The sequence below is a fragment of the Puma concolor genome, chromosome B1 (assembly GCF_028749965.1).
Source record: "Puma concolor isolate L17-30 chromosome B1, mPumCon1.1.hap2, whole genome shotgun sequence".
In the NCBI taxonomy this organism is placed as follows: Eukaryota; Metazoa; Chordata; class Mammalia; order Carnivora; family Felidae; genus Puma; species Puma concolor.
Window position 1 is genome coordinate 149,731,616 of NC_141670.1, and position 18,111 is coordinate 149,749,726.

Consider the following 18,111-nt stretch of genomic DNA (forward strand, 5'->3'; position numbering starts at 1 on the left):
ACATTTTTTTTAACATTTAAAGTTGCCAATAATTCTAAATGCAGTCTTATCACTTCTCTCTGATTTGTTTCCACGTGAACATAAAACTATTGTATCCAGATTAAATTATAAGAGGATGCATAAATGACCCACTGTGGTTAGACTTACAAATAACAGATATCTCCTTACAATGGTTTGAAAAGGAAATTTTTTTATATCAAGCCACAACAGGAAAAAATGCATCTCCACACTCTTTTATTACCTATATTCATCATCAACAACAATAGCAATGATTTATTGACTATCCACCAGCACCACTACAGGAATTCTGGGAGTTTGAAGTAGTAAAGCTAGGCCTATGTAGTTTATCAATTCAGAACAAGGTCAGACATTTGCTTACAGACACAAAAAGGCTTTTCTGCCTCTACCCATTTATGAGTTAAATTTCTTTTTTTTTTTTTTTTAAGTAAAGATAGGAAAGAGGTTAAAATGCAAAGCCGCTTTTATCCACATATAACTTTCTGACTTACAATAGGTCAAGCATCAGTGTTCAGGTTTACAGCCAGATGCAGTTATGAAACAGGTATGAGTGTCTGTAAGAAAAAAAAAATAAGTTATTTGATGAATCTCAAATAATACAAAATTTTTCATTGAGAGTATAAGAACTCATGATACCTAAATCAATATAAGAATCTCTTCATTTCTCCTCTTCTTGACCCTCTTTCAGGTTCTATTTTTGGCATTCTATTTTTAGATTTCTGCAGGTAATATGCAGAGAGGTATTGCTGAAGTAATATGATGTGCAAATCTCCATTAATTGGCAGAATACTGAAAATCAATTATTTCTTCCTTGAAAATAAAGGAAATTTGTCTAAGCAAAACTGCAGGAACTTCTGTAAGGCTATCTGCTCCTAATCTCTTACTGAGATTTGAAGTATATAAATACAAATATTCATGTTAAGATGTTAATCAAAATGAAAAAGTCCCTATAAGAAATGTAGGGGGTGTGGCACCTGGGTGGCTCAGTCAGTTAAGCATCTGACTTTGGCTCTGGTCATGATCTCACTGTTTGTGAGTTTGAGTCCTACATCAGGTGAGCTGGAACCCCACTTTAGGTGAGCCCCATTTCTCTCTCTCTCTCCCTCTCTCTCTTTCTCTCTGCCCCTCAGTCACTTGCACCCTCTCTCTCTCAAAAAAAAAAAAAGAAAGAAAGAAATTTAGGAAAAATGAAATGCTATTGAAATACATAAAAATAAAATCTATTGAATTTCATCAATCATAAGAACTTGAATTCTCTATGAAAAATTCATATTTACAGTGAGTCAAAGTATAGAAATTGTGTCCAGATAATCCTTAAGAGACATCCCATTCTTGTTTATATGATGAAAATATCTTGTATCCTTTAATGAAAATCATCTCTATATTGCCTTACTAAGTAGTTTACATATAGCCTATACATAGTCCCCAAAGATTTAATAGTTACTGTACAAATGCAGTAAAAAAAAAAATCATGTTGGGGGTGCCTGGGTGGCTCAGTCGGTTAAGCTTGATTTTGGCTCAGGTCATGATCTCACAGTTGGTGAGTTGGAGCCCCGCATTGGGCTCTGCACTAATGGCATTGAGCCTGCTTGGGATTCTTTCTCTCCCCCTCGCTGTCCCTCCTTCTCTCTCTCTCAAAAATAAATAAATAAACTTAAATTTTTTTTCATGCTATCTCTGCTATTAGTACAGACATTATTATATTTGGGAGAGAAAAGTCTTTGCATTATGCATGCAGTTTTCGAAAATGGGTACAAAACTAGTATTAGGAGCCAGGTCTCAACAGAGACATGCAATATTTCCAACACCCATATCTCTGTATTTGCTGGCCCTTTTAAAGAACTGACATTTTCAGAATGCCCACAGAATAAAGAGAAGAAGTCAGACTGAGAGAGGGCCATTACGCATCACTGGCTGCTTGGAAAACCAACAGCTCCCTCAGTTTATCACCAGGATTAGGGCGTTAATGAAGAGCCTTCTGTGTGAATCTTCCTTGTGTTCAACACCCCTATTTGACCACTTCTATCTGTGTCTCTGGCTACATTCATCACAGTCACTGTTTTGTCTTATTAGAGCCATTTGAAATAACCAAACTCTGAGTAACCCCTACTAATTATTTGTGACTTTAGCAGATACAACCACTCTGAAGAGGTTCTCATTCTACCTTTAGCCTTAGCATTTTTCCCAGCAAAGAACAAACCTTATCTCCTTAATAGAATTTGTGTACATTTAGATGAATAATGCCTTCAAGGAACAGTTACACAACATAGGCTGTCTGAGACTGAAGACAGAGTCACAGAAATCCCTCAAGGTACAAAGTTTCCCCCTCGATCTGATGGCTTGTCACCACTTTTATTTGCATATATGTATGTTTATTTTCTAATAAACATTTTCATTTAGAGGTGGGCTTAAATGGAAAGTTGAATAGGTGCATGGAAGTCTCCAATAAGTTAAAGCATACATATGAAAAGATTATTTTAAATCGTATTTAATGTAGCAGAATTATTGAAGTTACTTTGTAGAATATATTTCAACACAGTATTTCTATCTCATTATTGATAATGCTCTTAGATGTTAGGATATTGAACAATTCCCTTGAGTTAATACAGAATTCTCAACACATCCAAAAGTCTATCTTGCCTTTGAAGCATGAGTTGGGGGATCTTCCATGTATAAGCCTAAGGTTATAAGAGCTGTTCAATTACTCCCTCCACATCCCTCTCTGAAAACACACATAAGCAAACAGCTCTAGCCAAGAGGCAGAGTAATTATCTGTAGACCCCACTATCAAAATGGAGGTATTTGCATTCAAGTAATCTAATAACCATTACTCATAATGAAGATGAACTGAAGACTTACTCTGTGCCAAGCACTACACCACAAGCCTTATGTGAATTATTTTATTTAATACCCAAAACAACTTGATAAACTACCTACGATTTGAGGTTTAGAGAGTTTTTAGAGGCTTAGAGAGAACTGCCAAAATCTCATATAAACCTTTAGAGCATCCTTACTTTTTTTTGTTTTTATGTAATTTCTATACCCAATGTGGGGCTCAATCTCATGACCCCAAGATCAAGAGTCATATGCTCTACCGGCTGAGTCAGCCAGTTGCTCCCCTTGGAGCATCTTTAAATCATTTCAGAGACACATCTCTAATTCAGATATCAATTTACTTCCTCCAACACTTACCAAATATGGTAAGAAGGCATCTAGAACTAAACCAATAATCAAAATCAGAAGTAATAAGGAAATTTTAGAGATAATAAGGCACAAGTTGGAAGAATGGGAAAAAAGGGGACTTCTTCAAAGTAGCCATATGGCCTACCCATTGAGAGATGTATATATCCAGTTGCGTATATTCTCAAAGATAATCTCTATAATAGTTAAAACAAATGAATTATGTCTAATGTATCAACATGGAAAAAAATCTGAAAAATCTAGTTTGAAGATATCAAGTTGGATATTGTTATTTACTGAATAATATCAAAATCTTAATTTTTAAACCCATGAAATAATATTATGTATTGATATGGATACACACACATAAACAAAATGCATAAAACACTGATGGGAAAAAAAATATCTAGGAATGCTAACTTCTGGGAGAATTAGAGAGTTATGGGCTAGGAAGAAGTGAGTAGAGGACCTTGACTATTTCTGTAATGTTGTATTTATTTAAAAATATCTGAAGTAAAGATGGCAAAATGTTCACATTCATTAAATGTGGGAGGTGGCTACATGGTATTTGTTGTGTTCGTTTCTATAGATTCCTGAATGTTTGAAATAGTTTGTTCTTTCAGCATAGTTTTCTGAATGTTTGAAATAGTTTATCATTTAAAAAAAAAAGGGAAGATGAGAGAATATAGTGTCTTAGTGGGGGAGCTATATGTAAATAGAATGTTTGAAACTTGAATTATAGCTGGTTGCAGATGTAGGGCCTTTGCTGGGCTGGAGAGGAGACTTAGATAACATCCAAGTTAGGGAGAATAAGAAGATCCCACCACCCTTCATCCTTTTTACAGACACAAACTATTGGCATAAACTGGATTACCAGACTTGGGATCCTCTTGGGAAAATAATTAAATCATGACCACAATTAGGTTTTACAAGTATACAACTATGTCTGATTCACGGGGGAACCTCAAATAAAGTAAGATAGAATGAGACACAACAGAAAATTTACCAAAGGGAGCAAGGTGTCTGCTGCAGTAAATTCAGCAAACGGACCTAAGGGTTGGAGGGTAGTGAATTCAACAGCTGCTGGCAGAACCCTGGGGGATTCAGGCATTCCTGCACCATGTTCGCGCCCCGCACGTCATGAATTATTAACAGCTCACAACTTAGAAACTTTGCGGCACAAGACTTCCCACCGCTCCCACACCTGATGAAAGAAACACTTTATTTTTCATTCTTGAGAACAAAATTGGCCAAGATATTAGCAGGGATCCCAAATGAGAAGGTGTTGGTGGTAGCAAAGTCCCCGCTTACCGGGCTCAAAGGCAGCTGCAACATCAGCTAGTTGGAACTAGATTAGTTCCAGGTGGAAGTTCTGGCTGTAGCAGAAGCAGTTCAGTTCAACTCAGAAGAAAACACTGTGTATCTAACTCACTGTGCTTAACCAAGCCCGTTCTAGAACGCTTCATCCTCACTGTAATGAGCAGCGAGGAAGTATTCTTTTCCTCACTTCGCAGAAGCACCATTGGCTGAGGTGCCGGAGACCAGAGCCGCACCAAGGCAGCGACGGCAGTGTGGTGGCATGCTGGCAGCAATGAGGCCGCAGCACCCAGCCTTTCACTGGGCTCTGCAGCCAGACTGCAGTGGCAACAGCACAGTGCCACTTTTGCAGCTGTGGCAGCCCAGCTTGGGAAGCCCTAGGCTAGCCCGGACTCTGTGTGGACAAGTGAAAAGCATCTTGTGGGCGAATTCCCACAAGTCCCTGGAGGAGGAGAATTCCACAGGAACCCTAATGAGTAGGTGGGGCGGAGGGGTGCAGGACGATCGAGATGTGAATGCTTTTGTGCTCCCAGGGTGGGAAATGCTGAGATGTCCAAGGCACCGGAACTGGCTGCTGCAAAGGACGGCATGTTGATGAAACACTGTGCTTCAGACCAAAAGCCCACAATAAAATAAAACCCAAGTCTGAATTAGATGATTTGGCCTAATGTTTTTGCATCCCTCTAAGGCATGGAATCTTCTAAGATGATTTTGGTTAAAAAAAGAAGGAACGGGAAGGGGGAGGAGAGGGAGAAAAAAAAACTGCAAGTGATCAAATGTATCCACTTATGAATATGTCCTGGTGACAATCTCTTCAATTACACACAGTGAGAAACAGGTAATACTGGAGCCTGTTTGAAATGGAACTTTTTGTAAAGGCTGGAATTTAGTCTGAAACCTGAGGTATGAGATGAGAGGGGACAGCATCCCTACAGCAGGAGCAACTAAGTGTATTAAATCCAGGTGAAAAGAGCAATAATCGTGACCACACAGACAAACGCAAATCTAAAAATGCCCCGTAAGTCACCCCCCAAACACTCATAAGCCCACAGCACAAGATGTCTGCAATGTATAAAGCATTCGGATATATGAGGAAGAAACAATAATCAAAGTGAGAAAGACAGGGGTGGGGGAGACACCTGAGACCGTTCTGATGCGATGCTGAGAACTGTCCAGCAACCGTATGGCCACTCAGAAAGGGAAGATGGTCATCCTCCTACGTGTGCTCTATGCTGAGATGCATTTTAGCCAGTTGGTTTATTGAAAGTGTAGGTACACTTACTCACCCAGCACTTTGCCCATATCAGGAATCATGCTGTCTTCCCTGAGAGATCCCCCTCTGGCTAACTGGTCCCATCTGTTGACGACTGAGAGAGCAGCAAAGGGAGAGTGCAAGCTGACCCCAGTGGGCCCAGCCTCCCCAAAAGGGCATATGGGACACACGTGGGCTGTGTCTACCTTCCTGAGTCTTGCACAGGTATAAACACACAGGCGTCACAGAGAAGGATCACATGGGGGCCAGGAGAGACGCAAGCATGCTGCGTCCTGCTGTCAAGGTAACAACTACCTTCGATTCCTGGCAACAGGATCCTTCCGGACCTGCTGTCAGAGAAACTAAGGGATTAGCCAGACTTCTCCCACTGGGGAGGTCACCGCCATCCCGAGGGCCGATCAATACATTAATCCTCCCAGAGAGGGTCGATGTTGGCATCGTAGAGGCAGGAGAGCCGACGGTCAGCATTTATATGTTGTGAAGGACACAGCCCCACAGTTCTCACACCTTACACCTTCTCACTGACTCCACTGCAGACTTAGAGGGCCCACAGAAGAGTCTGCCTCCAGAAAGCGCCACATGATGTCTTGTCAGCCTTCCCTCTGTGGAATACGATCCATATGCAAATTGAAGAACTCCCTTTTTGGTGAAATTTGAATCCTATCATCTTAGGACTTGACGGTTCAGTGATAATTGGAGATCATTCTGACTAGGGATTTTTCAAAGAAATAGCATACCTGAAATTCAAAGCACAAAGAGACATATCCCTTTCCTTTATTATAGGTATCCTACCACATTGCTTGTGTCTCATGTCTCCCCTGTCTCAACCAAATAAGAGGCTTGCAGTGGAAATGCCTAAACTTTTAACACCCCAAATGCCCCCTCTTTTCCCCAGGAGGATCTTGTAAGCAACAATGATCACAATTCTCTCAGCTACCAAACAACAAACACTGTTTTCCTGCTTTCCTGGTTCCCTAAGATGACTGCCAAGCCCTCTGAGACTCTCACCCTTGCCATAGGGATACCCTGAAGTTGTTGAAAAATAAACATTATGTCACAATTCCACCAAAGCAGGGAATAACTTTTCATGATTTCAGTTTTAAAGTGTAATATAATCGGGGCACCTGGGTGGCTTAGTTGGCTGGTTAAGCGTCCGACTTTGGCTCAGGTCATGATCCCACTGTTCGTGAGTTTGAGCCCCGCGTCGGGCTCTGTGCTGACAGTTCAGAGCCTGGACCCTGTTTCGGATTCTGTGTCTCCCTCTCTCTCTGCCCCTCCCCCGCTCTGTCCCCCTCTCTCTCAAGAATAAATAAGCATTGGGGCGCCTGGGTGGCTCAGTCGGTTGGGCGGCCGACTTCGGCTCAGGTCATGATCTCACGGTCTGTGAGTTCGAGCCCCACGTCGGGCTCTGTGCTGACAGCTCGGAGCCTGGAGCCTGTTTCCGATTCTGTGTCTCCCTCTCTCTGACCCTCCCCTGTTCATGCTCTCTCTCTGTCTCAAAAATAAATAAACGTTAAAAAAATTTAAAAAAAAAGAATAAATAAGCATTAAAAAAATAAAAAATAATTTTAAAAAGTGTAATACAATCCTAAAGCAGCAATGCTTTCTTCCAGTGTTCCCGAGGTTTTCACGAAAATATCCCTTTGAGATTTTACTTGCAGGTTCTCCCTAGCATTCAGACAAGGATCCGTGGGAACTGGACACAGCATGAGCTGAATGAAGAATGCCTTGATATGCCCCCAAATTACCCCTCCCAACACAAGGCTGCCTGTAGCTCTTATCCCTTTAGGATGAGTCACTGCTGAGCAGGCTGCTCAGGTTGCCATGTAGGTGGGCTCGTAGAGGCCCTGTGAATTCAGGAGATCCTGAGACAAAGACCTCCCAGAATGGCCAAACCTGGAACAAACACAGTTAGGGTGCAAGTTGAGATCCCCCTACTTTATTTCCAAACATGGACATCGTTCCATCAAGAAAAATGACACTTCCTCACAAGGGAAGACAAAACTATCATTAAACAAGGGAGAAGGCATTTAATTAGGCAAGAGCAAAGATCTTGCACATGTCCGTATTTATACACCTGAGAGAGGACTAGAGTGTACCGAGGAAAACCAGAGTCAGAGAGTTCATAGTTTGAAAAACTCTTCCCTTAGGTGACCTCTCTACTAAGAATCAAGGCTTTTCTATAGTCAGATACACAGCATCAACGAGATGTATGACCTTCATTCATCCCTTTTAACCACAGTTTCCCCAACTGTGAATATCAAAGGGATACAAACTTTTTGAGAATCTGATAAAAGCTATAGATATCCACTCCCCCACCAAAAAAATAAACACAAATGCATCCAAATACAATTTTGCATGTAATTTGGAAAGGAGAAATTCACAAACCTTAAAATCCAGATTAAGCGCCCCTGAACTAGATGGTTTCTGAGATTTCTTCCAACTCTACCATGAGTTTACAGAAGCCCTGGTTAGACTTGACAAATTTAACACTCTCGTTTTTCTTTACTGCCTCCTAAAAACTCACACACACAAAAGACAACAGAAAAATAATAGGAAATGAAGAGATGGTAACAGAATAACTGGCGGTAGAAAGCACCCAGACAAGTGAAACTGATTTGGCTGAGCAGAGATTTAAGTAGCGCCCAGAATTCATTCAGCTCCCCACCCAGAACACTGCAAAATTGAAGGCTCTGGCACCTGTGAAAGCAAACGTGAGCAGTGAAGTCAATCAAGTTTTACTCTTTTATGCAGGCTCTACCAAAGCCCAGTAACGAATTTTGCATTCTTTTTTTTTTTAAAGGAGAGTCCCTAAATTTTACAAGTTTATGCCCCACTGATCTTGTATTTGTCCCTCAGTGTGGCTGAAACAGAAAGATTAACTGAGTCTTTATTAGAAAGTTAGAGCCCAATGCCCTTCCCCAACCCATATAATCAGGGAACTCCTTGACTGAAGACAGATTTACTAACTTGAGATATTGAAAGAGTGTGTCTCAGCTATGGTCAGGGATGAGGGTCAGTTTGAAATGGAATTAAATGAAAATCTACATGCTGAATTGTGGAACCCAGGACCCCTCCCTCCATTCAGCTTTCAGATGCTGACAGTTAGTTGTCTCTGCGAGAGGTTGGAGAATTCTCTGAAAAAACTACAGTAGGTGGCATTCCTGAGCTCCCTAAAAGAAGAGCTGGGTCACTGTCCAATTATTGTATGCTAAAACCAACCAGAATACAAGCCTGCGAGCTTCTCGTCATCTTATCTATAACTCTCTTCTAAATATGAGTGGACAGGGATGCCTGGGTGGCTCAGTCGGTTAAGCGTCTGACTTTGGATCAGGTCATGATCTTACGGCTTGTGAGTTCAAGCCCCACGTTAGGCTCTGTGCTAACAGCTCAGAGCCTGAAGCCTGCCTGGGATTCCACGTCTCCCTCTCTTTCTGCCCCTCCCCCACTCGTGCTGTCTCTCTCTCTCTCTCTCTGTATATAGATACAGATATAGATGATATATAGATATAGATATAGATATACATATACATATACATATACATATACAGATAGCACAGAGCCCAATGCGGGGCTTGAACCCACGAACCGTAAGACCATGCCCTGAGCGGAAGTTGGACACTTAACTGACTGAGCCACCCAGGCGCCCCTAGTTTCTCTAGTTTCTTATAGAGTCTTATCTTTTCTTACCAAGATTTTCCAAATAATGGGATGAAAAGAAGTCCTAGTCTATCTGAACATGCATTTTCCTGAGACTTATACTTGGTTAACATAAATATGTTTGTACCGATTTTTCTAAATAATGTATATTTAGTCATTAAGCATATTTGCAGGATAGTAATTCTTTTGTCTGTTATTGTATAGAAAACTCTTAATTATCTTTTTTTTTTTTTTTTGGAAGACACCAAGGGAATGCAGTATGAGAAAAAAATAAGAGAAGGATGATCCTTAGCAAATCTTGCTTTCAAATTCTTAGGCATCATTAAGCCAAACAGAAAATAACAAAACCATCTGCTACAAAGCCCATTTTTTTTCTTATTTACTTTTCCCCCCCATAACCAAACTTTCCCAACCAAAACATTGATCCTCTTTAACTCAAGGAAAGTATAAAAACAAACACAAGCAAAACAGTTCCAGCAAGTAGCTTGCTCATTAGGGTGGATAATGAAAAGTTGAGTATATATCTCATTTTTTTTTAACGTTTATTCATTTTTTGGAGACAGAGAGAGACAGAGCACCAGCAGGGGAGGTGCACAGAATCCGAAGCAGACTCCAGGCTCTGAGCTGTCAGCAGAGAGCCCGACACAGGACTTGAACTCACAATCTGCAAGATCATGACCTGAGCTGAAGTCAGCACTTAACCAAGTGAGCCACCCAGGCACCCCAAGTATGTATCTTATTTTGATCCTTATCTTTGTCTAGCTAACAGAGTATGAGGAGTAAAAAAAGATAGAAACCAAAATTAAAAGTATATACCCTGAAAAGTCCAGGACCAATTTTCATTAACCAACTTCATACAGAACTTTCACCATACGCTGTTATATTTAATTTTTTTTAAGTTCACTCTTGGGGCGCCTGGGTGGCGCACTCGGTTAAGCGTCCGACTTCAGCCAGGTCACGATCTCATGGTCTGTGAGTTCGAGCCTGCGTCAGGCTCTGGCCTGATGGCTCAGAGCCTGGAGCCTGTTTCCGATTCTGTGTCTCCCTCTCTCTCTGCCCCTCCCCCGTTCATGCTCTGTCTCTCTCTGTCCCAAAAATAAATAAACGTTGAAAAAAAAAAAAGTTCACTCTTATAAAACATTTTATAAAAATAAATAACTACTGGGGCACCTGGCTGGCTCAGTTGGTGGAACATGCAACTCTTGATCTCAGGGTTGTGAGTTTGAGCCCCACACTGGGTGTAGAGATTACTTAAAAATAAAATCTTTAAAATCAATAAATATAAATATAAGTAACTACTAATGCTAAATGACAAACGCATTCTTATGTGCCACAGAAGAGTTAAGTATATTACAGGGGGGAAAAAAAACCTATATGTTGAAGTGCCAAGGAGAAAAGCAGATTCTTTTATCCATTCAAACAATATTTATCAGGCATCTGCTCCATTTTCTAGATGCTATTCTAAGCACTGAGAACACTGCGGCAAACACAACAAGCCCCTGCCCTCCTGGAGTTTACATTCTAGTGAAAGAAGATAGACTATAAACAAATATATAATTTGACAGGTGGGATAGAAACAATTAGCAAACATGAAGCCGGTAAAAGGGAATAGTGGGAAACAGGAAGGGGATGCTAGTAGATACGTTAGTCAGATGATGTCTGCTTAATATGATGATTTTTGTTTTTTAGTTTATTTATTTTAGAGAGGGAGTGCACAGGGGAGGGGCAGAGATAGGGAGAAAGAATCAGAAGGAGGCTCTGCGGTGTCAGTGGGGAGCCTGTCACAGAGCTCACACTCACAAACCACAGGATCATGACCTGAGCCAAAACCAAGAGCCCTCTGCTCAACTGACTGAGCCACCCAGGCACCTCTAATATGATGATATTTGAGCACAGACCTGAAGAACTGCTGGAGACAGCCTATATGAATAGATCCGGGGGACAAGTACCCTAAGCAAAGGCGATCAGCAAGGGCAAGGTCTCTGGGATAAGAGTGTACTTGACCGATTCAAGGAACAGCTGAGGCCAGTCAGCTGCAAAGTGAGCAAGGAGGAAGGTAGTAAGAAGTGAAGTTGGAGATCATGAAGTACCTTATGGAGCACAGTGGTCTTTTTTCCTGTCTCTGATTGAAATGAGAGACAGAAGATGAGATTTCCCTTCCTCTACCCCACTGAAAAAGTCAGTCCTTTATCTCTATCTGGGATCAAGTGGAAGGAAGGAAAGGAATACATTACAGGAACCACAATGCCAAGGAAGGAACAGACTAGTCCTGATGAACAACAGACTGCTTTGAAACCTACTTCAAGATCATAACATGTGACTCCTGCAATTTTTTATCTGAAAACATTGTTAATAGCAGGGTGACATTCATGATTTCCTTCAGTCTAAATTCAGTAACCTTCTATTTTCCCATCAGGTTTAATAGAAACACTAGTCTAAATTCAGCCTAATCATGGTGCTAATAATAGCACACACGTGAAAAGCATCTCTGAGCTACAGATGCCCAATTTTTGCTTCTGAATTGAGCCTTGTTACATGTCCTCCAGGTTCAGGTTAATCCCCATCCCACTGTGAGCAAATTTTAAGGAAAGGCACTGACACTATCTGAGATCTGGAACTCAGAACAACTACCAAGCACGAGCCAGGCAAATGTGCCAGTATGTAGTAACCTCATCATTCACTAGAAAAATTTGCTGTATTTTTAGCAATCACTTCTGAGAAACTCATTTTCCCACATTGAGGCTACTAGAACAATTTTCCCACAGAACTTGCACAAAATTTTACCAGCTAGTTTATTTTTTTAATTTATTTTTTAATATAATTTATTGTCAAATTGGTTTACATACAACACCCAGTGCTCATCCCAACAAGTCCAGCTAATTTTTTTAAATCTCATAACCTTTTACTTTTCCTCCCTTCCTCCCTCTCTCCCTCCCTCCCTTCCTTTCTTCCTTCTTTCCTTTTTTTCTTCCTTCCTTTCCTCCTCCCTCCCTTCCCTCTCTCCCTTCCTTCTTTCCTTCCTTCCTTTCTTCCTCTCTCCCTCCCTTCCTCGTAATAATCATAGCATCCTGGCCCTAAACGGTCTCCTTTAGAGATGAAGTCTCTCACTGCTTTAGTAAAATAAAGACAAAGACCTTTTACCATGCTTAATTTTAGTGGTAAATCAGGCACAAAAGAACATCTGTTTTGAGCAATATTAAGATTGCACTGTACAGCTCAAGTCTTCTTGGTGAATTCTCTTTCTAGTGAAATACTTTTGTGGTCATTGCCACAAAACAGATGAAGAGTATTTTGTCCTTCAAAATGGATGCCAGTCAAGGAGCTAAATGGGAGTTCCTGCTGCCTCGAGTCTCAGCCTATCCTCTTTAGAGCTACTACCACTAGGTCCTTATCTTCCCAGACTCACTGGGATAGACTCTCATTTACTGTTCACAATTATTGAGAAAAAAACAATGTAACAGAAATTTAAAATGTGATGATGTCACAAAACATTTTTAAATTCTATCTAGTTCTCTTAGCCTCAGCAATCAGACAACAAAATGAAATAAAACGCATCCAAATTGGCAAAGAAGTCAAACTTTCATTTTGCAGATGTCATGATACTCTACATGGAAAACCCAAAAGACTCCACCAAAAACTGCTAGAACTGATACATGAATTTAGCAAAGTCACAGGATAGAAAATCAATGCACAATAATCGGTTGCATTTCTATACACCAATAATGAAGCAACAAAAAGAAATATCAAGGAATTAATCCCATTTACAATCGTACCAAGAACCATAAAATATCTAGGAATAAACCTAACCACAGAGGTAAAAGATCTGTACACTGAAAATTATAGAAAACTTCTGAAAAAAAATTGAAGAAAACACACAGAAATGGGAAAATATTCCATGCTCATGGATTGGAAGAACAAATATTGTAATGTCGATACTACCCAAAGCAATCTACACATTCAATGCAATCCTAATCAAAATAGCACGAGCATTCTTCACAGAGCTAGAACAAACAATCCTAAAATTTGTATGCAACCACAAAAGATCCCAAATAGCCAAAGTAATGTTAAAAAAGAAAACCAGGGGCGCCTGGGTGGCGCAGTCGGTTAAGCGTCCGACTTCAGCCAGGTCACGATCTCGCGGTCCGTGAGTTCGAGCCCCGCGTCAGGCTCTGGGCTGATGGCTCAGAGCCTGGAGCCTGTTTGTGATTCTGTGTCTCCCTCTCTCTCTGCCCCTCCCCCGTTCATGCTCTGTCTCTCTCTGTCCCAAAAATAAATAAACGTTGAAAAAAAAATTTAAAAAATAAATAAAGAAAAAAGAAAAAAGAAAACCAAAGCTGGAGATATCGCAATTCCATACTTCAAGCTTTATTAGAAAGCTGTAATCATCAAGACAGTATGGTAATGGCACAAAGACAGACACAGAGATCTATGGAACAGAATAAAGAACCCAGAAATGGACCTACAAATGTATGGCTAACTAATCTTCAACAAAACAGGAAAGAATATTCAATGGAATAAAGACAGTCTCTTCAGCAAATGGTGCTGGGAAAACTGGGCAGCAACATGCAGAAGAATGAAACTAGACCACTTTCTTACACCATACACAAAAATAAATTCAAAATGGATGAAAGACCTAAATGTGAGACAGGAAACCATCAAAATCCTACAGGAGAAAACAGGCAGCAACCTCTTTGACCTCAGTTGCAGCAACTTCTTACTTAACATGTTCTCCAAAGGCAAGGGAAACAAGCAAAATGAACTATTGAGACCATGTCAAGATAAAAAGCTTCTGCACAGTAAACTATCAACAAAACTAAAATGCAACTGATGGAATGGGAGAAGACATTTGCAAGTGACATATCAGATAAAGGGTTAGTATCCAAAATCTATAAAAAACTTACCAAACTCCACACACGAAAAACAAATAACCCAGTGAAGAAATGGGCAGAAGACATGAATAGACACATTTCCAAAGAAGACAACCAGACGGCCAACAGACACATGAAAAGATGCTCAACATCACTCATCATCAGGGAAATACAAATCAAAACCACACTGAGATACCACCTCACACTGGTCAGAGTGGCTAAAATGAACAACTCAAGAATCAATAGATGTTGGCGAGGATGTGGAGAAAGGGGAACACTCATGCACTCTTGGTGGGAATGCAAACTGATGCAGCCACTCTGGAAAACAGTGTGAAAATTCCTCAAAAAATTAAAAATAGAATTACCCTATGACCCAGCAATAGCACTACTAGGAATTTATCCAAAGGATATAGGGGTGCTGATTCACAGGGGCACACGAACCTCAATGTTTATAGCAGCACTATCAACAACAGCCAAAGTATGAAAAGAGCCTAAATGCTCATCAACTGATGTGTATACAGACATATACACACACACACACACCCATTGGGGGGTAGGGAAAATGGGTGATGGGCATTGAGGAGGGCCCTTGTTGGGATCAGCACTGGGTGTTGTATGTAAGTGAATCACAGGAATCTACTCCTGAAGCCAAGGCTACACTGTATGTTAGCTAATGACAATAAATTATTAAAACAAAAATCCACCTAGTTCTTCAGGTAATAAATTCTTGTCCTATACTGTCATCTACTTGGAGGCAAGCAAATCTGTCTAATAGCACCTTCCCTGGATTTTCTATCAAGTATTTGTTGAGCATTATTATGTTCCAGGTATTATTCTAGGTGCTGAAGATACAGCAGTAAACCAAAAAAAAAAAAAAAAAAGGTAAAAATCCCTGCTATTGTTTCCAGTGGAGGGAAACATACGTTATAAAATTAAACAAGTGAAATACATAGCTCAGGAAATTGTGTTGTTGGAGAAAAATAAGCCAGAAAAAGAAAATAAGAAGGACTTGGGGAAAAGTAGATGCAATTTTAAATAGGTGGTCAGGGAAGGCATCACTGAAAAGATTCATTTGAACAAACTGGAAGATACATATAAGATGCCCTTTCAGAAGCATTTTGACTTCATGTCATTTCTTCTCTAAAGACATATTCTCTGTGGTGGTTTTAAGGAAACATATTTTTGGCACAAAAACAGACACATAGACCAATGGAATAGAATAGAAACCCCAGAACTAGACTCACAAACGTATGGCCAACTCATCTTTGACAAAGCAGGAAAGAACATCCAATGGAAAAAAGACAGTCTCTTTAACAAATGGTGCTGGGAGAACTGGACAGCAACATGCAGAAGATTGAAACCAGACCACTTTCTCACACCATTCACAAAAATAAACTCAAAATGGATAAAGGACTTGAATGTGAGACAGGAAACCATCAAAACCCTAGAGGAGAAAGCAGGAAAAGACCTCTCTGGCCTCAGCCATAGCAATTTCTTACTTGATACATACCCAAAGGCAAGGGAATTAAAAGCAAAAATGAACAACTGGGACCTTATGAAGATAAAAAGCTTCTGCACAGCAAAGGAAACAACCAACAAAACTAAAAGGCAACCAATGGAATGGGAAAAGATATTTGCAAATGACATATCAGACAAAGGGCTAGTATCCAAAATCTATAAAGAACTCACCAAACTCCACACCCGAAAAACAAATAACCCAGTGAAGAAATGGGCAGAAAACATGAATAGACACTTCTCTAAAGAAGACATCTGGATGGCCAACAGGCACATGAAAAGATGCTCAACGTCGCTCCTCATCAGGGAAATACAAATCAAAACCACACTCAGATATCACCTCACGCCAGTCAGAGTGGCCAAAATGAACAAATCAGGAGACTATAGATGCTGGAGAGGATGTGGAGAAACGGGAACCCTCTTGCACTGTTGGTGGGAATGCAAATTGGTGCAGCCACTCTGGAAAACAGTGTGGAGCTTCCTCAAAAAATTAAAAATAGACCTACCCTATGACCCAGCAATAGCACTGCTAGGAATTTACCCAAGGGATACAGGAGTACTGATGCATAGGGGCACTTGTACCCCAATGTTTATAGCAGCACTCTCAACAATAGCCAAATTATGGAAAGAGCCTAAATGTCCATCAACTGATGAATGGATAAAGAAATTGTGGTTTATATACACAATGGAGTACTACGTGGCAATGAGAAAGAATGAAATATGGCCCTTTGTAGCAACATGGATGGAACTGGAGAGTGTTATGCTAAGTGAAATAAGCCATACAGAGAAAGACAGATACCATATGTTTTCACTCTTATGTAGATCCTGAGAAACTTAACAGAAACCCATGGGGGAGGGGAAGGGGGAAAAAAAAAAGAGGTTAGAGTGGGAGAGAGCCAAAGCATAAGAGATTCTTAAAAACTGAGAACAAACTGAGGGTTGATGGGGGTGGGAGGGAGGGGAGGGTGGGTGATGGGTATTGAGCAGGGCACCTTTTGGGATAAGCACTGGGTGTTGTATGGAAACCAATTTGACAATAAATTTCATATATTAAAAAAAAAAAGGAAACATATTTTACAGCCTGTGGATCACTTTACATAAATTCAAATATGCTAGCTCAAAGATGACCACTCTCACCATTATTATCTAACATTGTTCCAGAGGAGATAATAGCCAATGAAACTGGCCATTAGAAATTAGGTATAGGGGCTCCTGGGTGGCTCAGTCGGTTAAGCGGCCGACTTCGGCTCAGGTCACGATCTCACGATCCGTGAGTTCGAGCCCCGCGTCGGGCTCTGTGCTGACAGCTCAGAGCCTGGAGCCCGTTTCAGATTCTGTGTCTCCCTCTCTCTCTGCCCCTCCCCTGTTCAGGCTCTGTCCCTCTCTGTCTCAAAAATAAATAAACGTTAAAAAAAAAAAAAGAAATTAGGTATAAACATAGCAAATGAGGAGGTAAATATCACAATTTGTAGATTATCTATCAATTGCTTCACTTAAAGGCAGGGCGGTAGGGAACCAATTACAACCAAAAGAGAACTCAGCAGTGTGAACAGTTACAAAATTAATATACAGACTTTAGTTGCCTTCACATGTATTAATACAAACAACAACCAGTCTAAAAATACAAAGGAAGTAAACCCCATTTACAATAAGAAACAAAAGATGGCAAATACTTAGGAATAGATTTGACCAAAAAATGTGCAAGAACTATGAAGGAAATTTTGAAAAACACCACTAAAAAGTACAAACAACCATGAACACATGAAAATTAGTATCAAACTCATGATTAGGAAGATTCAACATCATGAAGATAGCAATTCTCCTTAACTTAGTTATATAGATTTAATACAATCCCAATGAAAATACCATCAGAATTTTTGTTGGAAAAATAGGTAAGTACATTTAAAGTGCATATGCAAAAAGAAAGAAAGCCAAAAGACTTTAGAAATATTTTTATATCTGAAAATATAAAATTAATAATAAAAGGGGAACAAGTCTACTTTATTTTTCTTTTGAAACTTAAACAAATAAAATAGTGTGGTGCCACTGAATGAGTGACAGGTGAATAAAACATAATGGGAGGTCTAGAAATAGACATAAATATATTAGGGAATTGAGTATAAAGGTGGCATTGCACATCACTGGGAGAAAAAAATGGATTATTAAGTAAATGATTTTAGAACCACTAGGTTAGTCATCTATAAAAAAATGTATGTCATATCCTTTATACTAATATAAACTTTTGGTACGTAAAAGTTTTAAACTTAAAGCACTAGAAAT